General features: G+C 39.9%; 1 pseudogene; it reads right to left on the reverse strand.

Annotated features, from left to right (window-relative positions):
* Window positions 1–10,148: 10,148 nt before the first annotated feature.
* On the reverse strand, window positions 10,149–13,697 carry LOC123906699 (annotated as a pseudogene).
* Window positions 13,698–15,734: the final 2,037 nt, after the last annotated feature.

Here is a 15,734-nt window from a genome sequence, read left to right on the forward strand (position 1 = left end):
ATAACTTAGCTATAATATTGTTTTAATTTTTGGGCGTTCCAAGGTCGAGGAAGTTTCTTTCCTCGAAGATCCTCGAGATAATACGCGCCATTTTCTGTTTTGTCAATGACGCGATATGGTCCTTCCCAGTTGGCCGCCAATTTACCATCCTGGGAGTCCTTAGCATTTCGTCTTAAGACGAGGCTGCCTACTTCGAATTCTCTTTTGATGACTTTGACGTCATGTCGGGCAGCTATTTTTTGTTTAAGGGTGGCTTCCCGAAGGGATGCCCCCGTGCGGATCTCTTCGACGAGATCAAGCTCTTCACGGAGAGCTTCGTCGTTCATTTCTTCTTCGAGCGGTTGCTCGGTTCGGCGAGACGGCTCGCCCACCTCCACGGGGATGACTGCTTCTGTTCCATATACCATTCTAAATGGAGTCTCCCCGGTTGTGGAGTGTGGTGTTGTGCGATAGGCCCAAAGGACGCTTTCGAGCTCCTCGACCCATTTCTTTTTGTTCTGGTCCAATCTTCGACGTAGGCCGCGCAGGATTACTCTGTTGGCGGCCTCGGCTTGCCCGTTAGTTTGGGGATGTTCCACGGAAGTGAAATGTTGCTTAGTCCCCAGGGCAGCGAGGAAGTCTTGGAAACCTTTGTCCGTGAACTGTGTCCCGTTGTCCGTGACGACGGCCTGTGGTATCCCAAATCGGCAGAGTACGTCGCGTTTAAAGAAACGGAGTATCCTGAACGACGTTATGTCGGAGAGGGGTTCAGCCTCTACCCACTTGGTGAAATAGTCCACGGCGACTATCAGAAATTTATTTTGGTGGAGTCCCTTTGTGAAGGGGCCAAGTATGTCCATGCCCCACCAAGCGAAGGGCCATGGTGACGACAAAGATTTGAGTTCGTGGGGAGGAGCTAGGTGCATGTCCCCATGTCGTTGACATTTGTCGCATTTCTTCACATGGTCCTTTGCGTCTTGCTGCATGGTGGGCCAGTAGTATCCTGCTCGAAGAGCTTTCCTGGCCAGCGATCTTCCTCCCAGATGCTGGGCGTTGATTCCCTCGTGTACCTCGCGCAAGATATAGTCGACCGTTTCCTCGTCGACACATTTAAGGAGTGGGATTGAGAATCCTCTTCTATATAACTTTCCGTCGAGGACGACATATGCACATGCTCGACGTCTAATTATTGCTGCCTCTTTCTGATCGTCAGGGAGGGTTCCATTCGCGAGGAAATTGTATACGGGGGTCATCCAGCAGTTTTGGTCGCCAATGACATTTATGTCGAGGACGTTGCTCGCCTTCTCGATGCTTGGTCGGGGGAGTACTTCCTGAATGACGGATTTGTTTCCGCCCTTCTTTTTTGTGCTCGCCAGTTTGGACAGGATATCTGCCCGTTTGTTGTGCTCGCGCGGAACGTGTTGCACCTCCACGGATTCGAACTTAGTGATTTTTTCCTTCACTAATGCTAGATATTCAGAGAGATTATCATTTTTGGCTTGATATTCTCCCAATACTTGTGAGGCAACAAGTTGTGAATCTGTGAAAATTTTTACTTCTTTTGCCTCCATGTCCTCGGCCAACCGTAGCCCTGCTAGGAAGGCTTCGTATTCTGCTTGGTTATTTGATGTCGGGAAGGATAGTGCTAGGGAAACTTCGATGATGATCCCATTTTCGTTTTCCAGGATAACTCCTGCTCCTGCTCCCGTGGAGCTTGACGCTCCGTCGACGAATATTGTCCATTTGTCTGCCTCGCTTGTCGAGGAGGCTGGACTTGTCATTTCGGCCACAAAGTCTGCTAGGACTTGTGATTTTAGCGCTTTCCTGCTTTCGTAACGAATGTCGAATTCGGAAAGCTCGAGGGACCATTTGAGCATCCTGCCCGCCATGTCTGGTCGACCAAGCAATGATTTGATGGGTTGGTCGGTTCGTACTATGATTGTGTGTGCTAGGAAGTAGTGACGTAGTCTTCTTGCTGCGTTGATCAAGGCGAGGGCCACCTTTTCGATTTGTGTATATCTGAGTTCGGGCCCCTGTAGAGCCTTGCTCGTGAAGTACACTGGTTTTTGTCCTTCCGTTGTTTCGCGGACAAGGGCTGCGCTGACGGCCTCGGAAGCGACGGAGAGGTAGATGTATAACACCTCCTCGACGTCCGGGCGCGAGAGGACTGGGGGTTCGGACAGGGCCTTCTTAAGATGTTGGAGGGCCTGCTCGCACTCGTCCGTCCATTCGAACACAGCTTCTTTCCTTAGTAATTTGAAAAGCGGTAATGCGTGTTGAGCAGATTTTGCTACGAAGCGAGACAATGAGGTCAGCATTCCGTTCAGGGTTTGTATGGATTTTTTGTTGCTCGGAGTTGGGAGCTCCGTAAAGGCACGACATTTGTCGGGGTTGGCTTCGATTCCTCGTTCTGTTAGGTAGAATCCGAGGAACTTTCCTGCTCGTACCCCGAAGGTGCACTTTTCTGGGTTGAATCGCATGTTGTGTTTTCTGGCCTGCTCGAAAACCTTACGTAAGTGGGCGGTATGGTCGATTTCCTCATGGGATTTTACGATCATGTCGTCCATGTAGACTTCGAGCATGTCGCCTATTTCTGCCCGGAATACTTTGTTCATCATCCGCTGGTATGTAGCACCAGCGTTTTTTAGACCGAAGGGCATTACGTTGTAGTAATAGTTGCCCGACTCGGTCATGAAAGCTGTTTTTCCCCTGTCGGCCACAGCCATTGGGATTTGGTTGTATCCTGAATATGCATCCATAAAAGACAATAATTTAAAGCCAGAAGAATTATCGACTAATTTATCAATGCAAGGTAAAGGATAGGAATCTTTAGGGCAAGCCCTATTGAGATCGGTATAGTCAACACACATGCGCCATTTTCCATTAGATTTTTTAACTAGTACAACGTTTGACAACCAGGTAGTGTATCTGGCTTCAGAAATAAAATTTGCCTCTAGGAGGTCTTTTACAGCTTTTTCAGCAGCCTCCGCTTTTTCGGGAGACTGCCTACGCCTACGTTGCACTACGGCACTAGCAAGTGGGTCGACAGTAAGTTGATGACAAGCGATATTTGGATCCAGCCCGGGCATGTCGGCAGCGTGCCATGCGAACAAATCAGCATTTTCTCTAAGGCAGACTTTCAGCTGCTTCCTCGCCAACTCGGGGAGCCCTGTCCCAATCTTGACTCCTTTTTCTGGATCCTCGCCAAACTGGACTATCTCAAAGTCTCCATCTGGAATGGGGCGATAATGCTCTTTGCTCGCCTCGTCGTCCTCCTTCTCCTCCTTCCTCAGCTTTTTCTCCTCCTTATGCTCTTTCTTGGAGGTGCGGCTGTCAAGATCAACAGAGCTCACACTTAGACCGGGCAGACTTGGTGGTGCTTCCGGGGATGGTTTTGGTGGTGTTTCCGAGGAAGGCTTTGGCTTCTTTGCTTCAGGAGCTTTGCCAATGAAGTTGTTGCCTTTGGATGCTGCGTCAAAGCACCTCCTCGCGGCTTCGATGTCCCCGTGCAAAGTAGCAACCTGCCCCTTATGAGTGTAATATTTCATCTTCAGGTGGGCGGTGGAGGGGACAGCCATCAGGTCTGCTATGGCCGTCCTGCCGATGATGCACTGGTAGAGGCAGGGGCAGTCCACGACCAAGAATTTCACCCTGATCGACTTAGCAGTCTCTTCGGAGCCAAAGGTGACGATCAGGTCGACATAACCCCAAGGCCTAGTAGTTGCTCCATTGAATCCTGTGAGGTCTGAGCCCATGTATGGAGTGAGGTGTGTCTCGTCCAGCTGTAAGGTCCTGAACAAACTGGCGTACATGATGTCGCAAGAGCTCCCCGGATCGATGAGGACCCGACGAACGTCCATGTTGGCCATGTCTGCCCGGACGAGGAGGGGAATTTGGAAATTGGCTGTCCCACCGGGCAGCTCTTCTCGATAGAAGGCTAAAGGCATTGATCGCCCCTTCGCCTTGTCCAGCGTTGCGTTCATATTCGAGGACGTGTTGATGAGATCCTCGAATTTTCTTTTTATTGATCCGACGGTGTGCTTGTCCATGTGACCGCCGGATATGACGAGTGAGTCTGTGAAGTAGTCCCCCGTGCTAAGCGTAGGACCAGTATAGGTGTCCTCAAAATCGCTGGGGATAGCCAAATCTTCTGGCCGGGATACGCTCATAGCTATCTGCTTGGCGTTTTTCTGCCCGGCTGGCTGTGGAGGGATCTCCTCGACCGCGCGAGTCTCCGCGGTTTCTGGTCGAGGATCATTGTTTCTTTTCACGAACTGTCTTAGTTGTCCGTTTCTGATCATGATTTCAATAGCATCCTTCAGTTGGATGCAGTCGTCGGTCCTGTGACCATAACTCTTGTGGTATCTGCAATACCTATTTTTGTCTTGGCCGGGTTTTAGGGGGGTTGGCTTTGGTTGCTTCACATTTGCTCTGTCGAACTCAGAGATGTGAACCTCAGCGAATATCTCTCCCCTTGATTTGACGAGTTGGGTGTAGGTGGCGAATGTGCTTGGAGGACCACGAGGCTCTCGTCTTTCACCCCTCCTTCTGTCTCTGCCCCTCTCGCCACCCCGATCGCCGCCTCTATCGTGTCCCCTGTCGCCACCCCTGTCATCGTTCCTATGGGAGGGCTCGCGGGCAGGGTGGCTGCTTCCAGGTCGGGCAAGGCGGGCGACATCAGCTGCCTGGACTTCCTCGTAATCAATGTACTTTTGAGCTTTTAGGAGGAGGTCGTCCCAGGTGGGTGGTTTTTCTATGCCCACAGCTTTGGCAAAATCGCTGCCCGGGCGAAGGCCCCTCTGCAGCAAGTATTTTTTCATGTCGTCGGTCGTCTCGACCTGCACGGCCTCTTTATTGAACCTCTCGACGAAATTGCGGAGAGTTTCTTCCTCGGCTTGGTATATGGCCTCCAAGGCGTGCACAGTCTTTGGATGCTTGCGGGAAGCAGTGAAGTGTCTGGAAAACTGTTCAGTAAGATCCCTCCATGAATGGATGGATTGAGGGGGCAGGCTTTGGTACCATGCCATTGCTCCCTTCCTCAGCGTGGTTGGGAACAGTCTGCACCTAATGGCACCGCTAATGTTCCTGAAATCCAGGTTCGCGTTGACATTGGCTATGTGATCGTCGGGGTCGGTCAAACCATCATACGCGGGGAGCGCAGGAGGTCTCTCGAAACCCTTTGGAATATGTTTCTTTAAGATGTCTCTGGAAAGAGGGCATCGGGGATCGCCCTCGTCGCTCCCGTTGGGAGAGTGGTCCTCGGAAGACCGGGGAGAATAATCGCCGGGCATGGGCGTTGGACTGCGAGATTTGCGAGGACGATAGCTGCCCGACGCGCCATGCTTGGCCATGTTCGCCAACCCTTGAGGTGAATGGCGGCGCGGGGCTTCGTGCTTCCCTTTCTTGCCCGGGGAGAGCCTACCCTCGCGATGTGGAGGAGTACGATCCCTCTTCCGAGGAGTAACTTCGACCCTCTCTAAGTCGGGGCGTCGATGTTTGACGGCCGCCGGACGGGGAGGGGAAGGAGTAGCCTGGTGTCTCCGCGGGGGAGAGTTGGTCTTTCTGCGACGCCGGCTTTTCTCCAGCGCGGCGATTCTTTCGCTCTGCTCGTCCAGTCGACGATTTTGAGCCTGCATGGCCTCCGTTGTTTGTTTGAGGGCAGCGATCAAGGCTGCGACCTCAGAGTTGGCCAAGACGGCAGGTTGTTCGGCGTTGTTTGCCGGAGCTTCTTGCTTGAATTGTGGGCGTTTGCCCAAACGACGATCGGTTAGGTTCTCAACGTCTTCTTCATCGGAAGAGAGTGAGGTTTCCCGTCCGTCGCGGGAGTCGGTTTCTGGACCGCGTGGTACGGTGGTATTGTCACGCACCGGTGATAGCACGGTGTTATGCTGCGGCGGCGGAGAGGACGGGACGTTGAGCACGTTGTCGTCGCCGGCGTCGGTGTTGAGTGGCTGCGAAGAACTGGCCATGATGAAGTTTCTTGAGAGGTTTGGTTTTTTATCTTTGTTTCTTTGAGGAAAGGTTAAAGAACGGGGAAGAACTCAGTTCCCACAGACGGCGCCACTGATCTAACCTGTTGATCAGAATAGGTTGATGGCCGGTCCGTTGAGCAAGCGTCCACACCGAAGGGGGGGTTTGTACCTGCAGGTGCTCCGATGCCTAAGTCAGCAAGGTGAACAAGAGAGATACAAAAGAAGAGAGAGAAAGTAAGGTATAGAATGATTCAGAATACCTGGCTCTCCTGTCTAGGAGAGCTTATATAGTGCCCCCAGCGCTGGGCCAAAGGTTGGTCTATTGGGCCGGGATAACCGGCCCAATAGACTCAACTGCCAAGATAATCCCTGTATCGTAGGGGAAGGCCGTTATTTGCCTCTATCTTGGTTGGAGCCGTTCCGCTATTCGCGGTAGGGATGGCAATGGGCGCCCACGGGTGCGGGTTTGAGTGATACCAAACCCACACCCGAAATCAACACCCAAACCCAAACCCAAACCCAAATCTGTTCGGGTGGCAAAACCACACCCACGCCCACACCCATTGGGTTCGGGTTTTTTACACCCAAACCCAAACCCACAACACATTTTGTACTACTTTGCAAATTTAAGCAAAACAAGGTAAATTTAAGCAAAAACAATGGAATTTAAACATATTGTCAATCACTTAGCAAAAACATAGGTTTAAAATTACAAGGGAATTTAAAATTACAAAATAGTCTTTCAAGAAATTAAATTACAACTAAACCAAAATTAAGTTCTTCCAACTTTCAAGCAAAATTCAAACACAATTTTGGTTTGTGGTTTGTGAAAAACCTAATTTTACTTTTACACTTATATATATATGTGGGGGTATTTAGGTAATTTTAACATGTTTCGGGTGGGTGTATGGGTTTCGGGTGTGGGTTTGAGTGATACCAAACCCACACCCATATTTTCGGGTGTCACCCAAACCCAAACCCAAACCCAGTCAATTCGGGTTTCGCCCGTTGACTTGGGTTTGGGTTCGGGTGGGTCTCACGGGTTTGGGTTTTTCTGCCATCCCTAATTCGCGGGTAAGGGATAAGCTCCGTGATAGCTGTGGCTGGATAAAGGAGCACGTGCTAATCGTGCTGCTTAGCTGTTAAGCTACGGTTGAATGGATCAGCATGCATGGTTAGGCGAGCACGTGTTTAACGTGCTGTCTATCCATTATGTCGAGCATGGCACGTCATTGGACAACGTGTCGGGGAAGTCTCCCCTTATTGGGCTGTGCCCCAAATGTCGGGCAGAAGGGATTGGGCCAGCTCTTGGCCCAGTCCAGAACAAAATAGAAATTTCCTAAATTAGTTTTTTAATTTACAAAAATTTTAAAATGGAAATTGAAGAAATTTCATAAATTGTCTTTTGTCAAAGTAAAGAGATGTTTTGTAAAAAAAAAAATCAAATAAAAAGAGATGAGATGAGATTTTTAATTTACAAAAATTTTAAAATGGTATTTTTTTTACAAAAGGGTTTTTTTTTTTTGTGAAATTGACAAAAGGATTTTAATGTGTGTTTTTTTTTTGCTTTTCATCAATTTCTATTATTTTTTATACTTATAGCATCACTCATTTTGAAGCATTTCTTTCAATTTCTCGTAAAGTTCATATTTTTATTTCATATATGCAATTTCGAGATTTTTCAATTTCCGGCGGTTGGATTTTTTTTTTGTTTTAGGTTGTGGGTATCATTCTTCTCTTTCTTCATCAAAAAATTCTTACTAAATACCCCTCTGATCCTATATATAAGAAAAAGTTTTTTTTTAAATTCAATGTAAAGTTGATGTATCTAGACTATAATGTTATCTAGATACATCAATTTTACAATGAATCTAACAAATAAACTTTTTCTTATATATAGGATTGGATGGAGTAGCATTTTCCTTTAGGGTATGTTTGTTTCGAAGTAGATGGAGGAAATGGGAGGTGAGGAAATATTTGTAATAAAGGGTAATTTTGGTAGAAACTCTCAAATATCTCAAATGTTATATATTTTTTAAAAAACTCTCTCAAATATTATATATACGGTACTTTTTTTAAAAAAAAAACTCTCAAATATATATTATTTTTTTTTTGTAGAAACTCTCAAATAATTTTTTTTTGTACAATATATATTTGAGAGTTTCTACCAAAATTACCCATTACAAAAAATATTCATTCAAATTTTTTAATCAAACAAACTTAACGCCTTTCATTAACTAGTAAATGTTCAATACATAAGGGAAATATCTCAAATCTACGGAAACTAGCCCAATAATTGGTCGCCCGAGCAAGTGAATGAGCAATCATAATCGCTTGTCTCATAACAAACTTCACTTTAAAGTTTATACACGATAACATAATTTGGATAATATCAGCTACAATTAAACTAAATTCCGAATTACCACTACGCCTCGTTCAAATTGCTTCAGTCAAACACCTGCGAGTCGCTTTCAAATTGAACCTTATCCAGACCTCTATTAGGTAAATGAATATTTTTCCGATATATTAGATCATTAAATTATTAGGTAAATGAATATTTTTCCGAAAGAAATCATTTTTATCATTTAAAATATTATAATAACTAAATACTATTCATCAAAATTATAAATAAAATAAATTTTTTATCACTCATAATAGTCAATATTGATTTATTTTTTTTATGAAAAAATGTAAAAACGTTTGTGTATTGCTTATAAAACATTGAAATTGTGTGTTTTCTTATGAAATTAATATCTCTGAAATACAATAATCGGCAAATAATTTTTTGATTTAATAATAATTATAAACTAATTGATCTAATGTACCGGTAGATTGAATTTTTTCATATGTACCATAGAAGCCCCCTAATAAGTTTGAGGGCTTTTCTTACTTAAGCCCTCGACCAGTTTTATTAGACAATTGAGGTTTTCATGTAGTTTGTGATTCTTAAAAAAAAAAAAAAAAAGAGTAATTCTACCAACTATGATTAAGGGTGCGTTTGATTTGCTAAAACTTAAGGGACTTGACAGGACAACTTCAGTTGTATTGTACGTGTTTGATTTTAATTTTTTTCTCAAACAATTCAATATCATCTAATTGGACCGAGTCACAAGACATTTAAATTTTTAGCAATATAACATTTTGATGTCAACTAATTGGATTACCTGTGAATCAAAAACCTAGTTATCATAAAAGATTATTAAGTTGCTACCAATTCTACCGATTAGAACTAAAGAAATAAATTGACTAAATTGAAATGTAAAACACTTAAGAATTTAAATGTCGACAATGTAACAGTTCAACATCAACTAGTTAGATTAACTATGACTAAGAAACGTAATTCATATGAAATGAGTGTTAAGTCTCAACTAATTTTCTCAACTGTGACATAGAGAATCAATTCATCTCAGTTAATCTATTCAACTTGGCCTAATTAAAATGATATACACTTAAAAAGTTAAATTTCAACATTCTAGCTAACAATTCAATCTCATTGTTGGACGAATTATTATACCAGAAACCTAGTTATTATGAAAGGATTGTTAAGTCACAACCAATTAGACCGAAAGGAACTAAGGAGATCAAACATTCTCAATCTCACTATTCAACTTGACCAAGTGGGAATGAGAAACACTTAAGTATTCAAATTCTAAAATCAAACAATTCAACCTCAACTAGTTAGATTAACTATATGACTTAAAAAACTTAGTTCAAATGAAATGACTATTAAGTCTCGACTAATAATGCCAATTGTGTCAATGTAAGGTGATGGTCATTATTTTTTTCAACACTGATTTTTGCTATTGAATATAATGTTATCCTTTCTAAGATCAGATGTGGACTGTTTACTAATTAATTTTATGTGATTGATCATGATTTGAATTTTACACTAATTTTTTTAAAAGATGCATGCGTAAGGACAAGTTACCTACCTAAACATAACATATATATATTTAGCACATTCTTAAAATCTCAATTCAATCATATACACTAAAAATCGCTTACATTAATGGAATTGTAACGAGCCTTCCACATAGTTTTCTTAAGACAATATTGTACAAATGTGTATATAGTGAATCAATAATATTCAGAGCAAAAAACTCTGGCTTTAAATGGGCCCCCGCAAGTGGGCGGTGAGATTGGTCCATTTGGATTAGTCGGTCCTAAGATCGGATACGTTTTCAAAAAAAAATAAATTCAGAGAAGTTTCCATGGCTTGCCTCCATCCATATTGACTTTTTTGAGCCTTCCAAACAACATAACAAGTATAACAATGATTTTACCTTCATCACTCCATTTTCCAACAAATCCAAACCACTTGTTTTCACAATTTGCTTCTGGATGCAATTGTCTTTCACAACTGTATCCTGTACTAAATCCTACGCTCCCATACGCACTGCATGTTCATATACATACATGTGTTAATTATATTATATTTATATTATACTAAATAAACAACTTGAGCATAATATATATATCCCACATAAACAATATGATGAAAGTAATTATACTATTAGAAGTATAAAAAAAAATAAAAATTCCACCTCTTTTTAAATTGTCACTTTTTTTATAAATGGGCCTTTTGGGCCAGGGACATGTTGAATCATGTAAGATGTTTTCTCTCCCAAACCCCCTCAATTCTTTTCTACCCCTGAATTTCCGTTTTTGTCCTTTGGGTATTGCGGTTTATACGAATCGAAATAATATGACATGCTGATAAATTTCGGTAACCACTTATCGAAATCTGGGACATTTTGGTTCGCAGGTACCAAAACAATTATTTCGGTAAACTGCTACCGAAAATGGCCTAATTTTAGCGACCAACGTACCGAAATCTATGACATTTCGGTTCGCAGGTACTGAACAAGCTGACGTTCGTTTTCTGTGTACCGAAAACGCTAATGTTCGGTTCGCAGTTACCGAAATGGTCTAATATTTGGCTTCGGTGAATATAAACCAAAGTTTTTTGGCAAAAATGTTTCATACCACTAGGGGCAAAATTAGATTTTTGGGGTATAAAAAAAATGAGGGGGTTGGAAAAGAAAACATCGTCGTATAAAGTTAGTTAACACCGTATCATGTTTGTGGGTGATGTGACCAAGTAAGATGCATCTGCTACTGCCACGAGGAATTAATGATGTTTTTGATTTGAAGGGCAGCAAGTAACATGATAAACCCTATTTTAATTTTTTCAGATTCAAATCGGAGTCACTACATTATCTAGGTTACTAATACTTTAATATTTTTGTCAATAATATGTTTATGTAATTATTGAAATAATTAAAATATTAAGAATATGTGGTAATTATTGAAATAATCAAAATATTTAATCAATTATTATAAATAATAATAATCAAAATATTTAATGAATTATTAAGCTAATTTGAAAGCGATGATTATTTTTATATAATTGCATATAAAATAGAAAAATAAAACTAAAAAAATAAAATAATTCAATAGTGTTGTAAGTACAATTCAGATTATAAACTTGTAATTAATGCTGGAATTAGAGGAAGAGTTGGCGTAAGAATTGAATGAAATGAGAGAGGTTGGAATTAATAGAAATGTAATTAACCTGATAACTTCAACAACAATGTTTAAAACGTTGAAATTGAGAGGATCTTCCTTCAATTTTTTCCTCTCTGTTATGCACACTAGTATGATGAATAATTGAATATGACTAAATAGGAGAGTTGAGATAATATCAAATTCTCTGTAACTTTTCCTCTTCTCTTTTTCATCCTTTTACTACTTTTTTGAATTTTTCCTATTATCTTTTATGGGGAGGAATGAGGTGTAAGGAGGAAGGTACCTGTACATCATGTGTAGAAATTAGTAACAAGTAGATGTCAAAAAAGAATTGTGTACATTTTTTTTGTCAAGTAGTTTGGTTGCTAGAAAATCTACTTTAAAGATAAATAGGTGAAATGTACCGGATTCGAATTCAGGCTCCTGCACATTGCGATGTCCTTACTAATTGAGGTAAGCTTAATTGAACAATTTGTGTGCGTTTTCATAAGTGTAAGAAAGTGAATAACTTAAATTCAAATTTGTGTCTCAATATATTAAATATATCTATGATATTTGAAGTCAAGAGAAAACCTAGGAATAATAAGAAGTCAAATTATGCAAAATAATTGTAATTGAAAAATGGAAATGATGATAAGTGAAATTGACATTATTATATTATATATGTAACCTACTAGCAAACTGCAATAATGCATTTTTAAAAAATAAATGTTGGAACATGCATTTTTAAAGGGCATAAAAGTGCATGTATGAAAAATTAGTGTCTAATATCATTAGTCTAATAATAGATAATTGTTGTCTCGTGGGCTTAGCTCAGTTGGTAGGACATTGCATTATATATGCAGGGGCAGGGGTTCAAACCCCAATCATCCCACTTATCCCCCTTAAGGGTGGAATTTCTAGCCGCCAAATTACCTGACAAAAAATAATAATAATTGAGGCAGGGGAAATAGAGAGAAACTAACATCATGAGCACAAACAATACCAACATGGCTTGTGATAGAATTGAGATATCCACAATACTTTCTCCTGTATGTCTTGAATTCACACTTTGAAACAACACACCAATCAATTTCTCATAATTATTCAAACCCTTCAAACCTTCTGAATCCCAATCCATTACACAAAACAATGTAACTTGGACCACAATCAACCCAAAAACAGTAGCCACAAGAAAAACAGAATGTTTCGCCTTTAACAAATGTTTGTAACCAACCTCTTCAGTATGTTTCAAAAGATAATTACACTCTTTCTTCTTGTAAAATTTTCCCAATACCCATATACAAAATCTTAAACATGCAGGGTACAATGTATTCCCAAGAAGTACTTGTGGGATAAGCATAAGTAAAAGACCTGAATTTTGTCTAAAAACAACCATGTTTTCGTTTGTCGGAACAAAACCACAATTTGCAAAAGTTGAAACTATTGTAAAAATAGAGAATGTGGTTATGTTTAGACCCTTGATTTTTAGTACTTGTTTGGCACTAGGAATCATTTCAAGGTATAGAGTAACTCCAAATACACCTGTAATATGGAGAATTACAATGTAACCAAGAACTACATAACCCAAATATTTCATAGACAAGTACCTTAAATTTTCATTTGTTGTACTCAATGATTCATGTGAAATATTGTGCAAAGATTGGTGTGATTTATTGTGCAAAGACTCATGTGATATACTATGTAAAGATTCGTGGGATTTATTGTGTACCTCGTTTGTGACCATTTCAAGTTCAAAATGAATTTGATCAACAATGAAAGGGCTTAGTGAAGCAAGACGTGCATGAGAAGACGCGATTTTATCGAGATCGGTTTCGAGTCTTGATCTAATGAAATGAAGTCCTACCATTGATGTGAAGATTTCACTACCTATGAACATTAAGATGGTAATGATGATTAGTTGAGGATTAGAAAAAGTTTCCATTTCAACTGTGGACATGCTTGAAACTGTTGTGGCTGAAATGGATGTGAAGAACAAATCTAAGTTTTTAGGTTTTGTTTGATTTAAAGGATTTATAACTTTGAGAAATCCAAAACCCAAAATGGAAATAGAAATGAAATATACAATTTGAATCCATAATGGATTTGCTCTTAGGAGAATGAAACGACAAAAACATGCTGCTAAAAAAAAATTGATTTGATAAGATAAGTAAGTTTTTGGCATGATGTGTTACAAAGGTGTTGCAACTTTTTTCCAAAACAATAGAAAATATTCATCTCTGTTTTTGTCTTTACTAATTTACAAGTGAATATTTTTGCTAAAATGATGTGATTGGACTAGACAACTTTCTATGACTCATATTAAAAATAATATTCATATAGGCTGCGTTAATTTTGCTAAAATAGATGTGATTGGACTAGACAACTTTTGTTGTACATATTCCTTTTCTCGATTTGGAACCATTAACTCAATCATATACCATATTTATGTTAACTCTGCCATTAAAAACATATAGAGTAAATGATGAATAATTTGTTTAGGTATTAGTCCTCTAGTTTCCAAGAGAAGAGGCCCCTGATAATTTAGAGTTCGGTCGTAAAGTTAGGAAAGTCTGATCAAGAATTATTTCATCAAAAATTGAACCCAGGTTCTTTTAAATGATCCGTCCTAAGAAAGCTCATTAATCACTTGAATTCAATATCTTAACTTTTGCTTCAACATCACATGCATGTTAAAGATTCCATAGTGATTATGTTTTCAAAAAACTAATAATACAAGATTTTACCTATGGTCCATGATGGTTTGTGTCACAGCCTTAATTAGTTCTAAAACTACCTACCTTATTATATCACACATTTTGAGCACAAAACATAACAATTATTAATTAATTACACAAATATATACTTGCTAGCTTGATATCATATTCATATATATGCTAGCTAGGACAAGTGCCAGGCTTTGCCTGCATCCATATTGAATTTCTTGAGCCTCCCAAAGAACATTATCAAGATAAGTATAAACTTTCCTTGTGTACTCCACCTACCTGAAAATCCAATCCATGAATCTTTGCACATTGAATCAGGTTTCAATTGCCTTGAACAGCTACATCCTGTTGAGTACCCTACGTTCCCATAAGCACTGCATATCATTTCATCACAATCTTAGTCTTTCTCAGAAGTTGAGCTGCTCCATTTTGAGATTGGGCAGTGGATCCGCTCACGTCCAATGCACGAACAGGTAAAGTGAGTCTTTCAAATGGTAAATATTCATTGCTTGATTGCGGTGTGATCTTAATTCACGTGTACGACCGCATCAGAAGCCGCATTAGACGTTTTCGGCAATGTTGTTCAAATTTTCTCACCAAAAAATAAAATTTATGAACTTCAAATCATAATTTGTGTCAAATCTAATGAAAAATCTTAATTTTAATGATCTCTCAACTGTGAATTTTAAGAACATTCTGATTAGTGTTTATGGAATAGATTAAGACTATACAATGGTGGATAAATAGTGTAGTTACATAGTAGTTTCATTATATATAGCTTGTGAAATTTTTAAATGATTTCAAGCCGCAACAGCCGCATTGCGCGCTGCAGCATCCGCAATGAACGCATTCACAACATCCGTGACCGCAACCGCAATTTAAAACCTTGGTATGGTTAGTCATTCTTTCGGGTCATATCCAATGTAAGACTCTCAACAATAGGTATTAACATTGTAAACTTGTATATAGATAAAAGTATCGATATTTCTAACTAGAGACTTAACTGTCCTCTTCTGTAATGTTCTGTTCTTGGTTGAAAGCATGCTTCACATAAACTTCTTCATTTCCCACATAGGTATGCGTTAGGCGGCTTTGATGGACGCACATGGCTTTCAAGTCTTTTGCCTTTGATGATGATACACTTTGTATTAGTCTCACATTCATATTTTATATATGCACACAGGTTGAGAATTATAAGGAAGGTAAAGAATGGAAGGAAGTTTATACATCACCAAATTTGAGGAGGTGTCAAATGGCAGCTATTGCCTGCAGTCATTAACGACATCTTATTGACTGAAATTAATAAAGTGTGGAAAAATCTGTCTGTCATATATCAAAACTGTCAATATATACACCATACCTTGCATACTTTTGGTATCAAAATCCCTAAACTTTTGCCTATCAAATATCCTTAATTATTGCCTATAACAACTTGATCAAAAACATACTATAAATATCAAATGTGTATAATGACAATAAGTACATTTAATAACATATATTTGGTTTCCTATTAGAAATTGTAATTAGTGGTGTAAAATTTGCGAGAAAA

The sequence above is a fragment of the Trifolium pratense genome, linkage group LG2, assembly GCF_020283565.1.
Source record: "Trifolium pratense cultivar HEN17-A07 linkage group LG2, ARS_RC_1.1, whole genome shotgun sequence".
Classification (NCBI taxonomy): domain Eukaryota; kingdom Viridiplantae; phylum Streptophyta; class Magnoliopsida; order Fabales; family Fabaceae; genus Trifolium; species Trifolium pratense.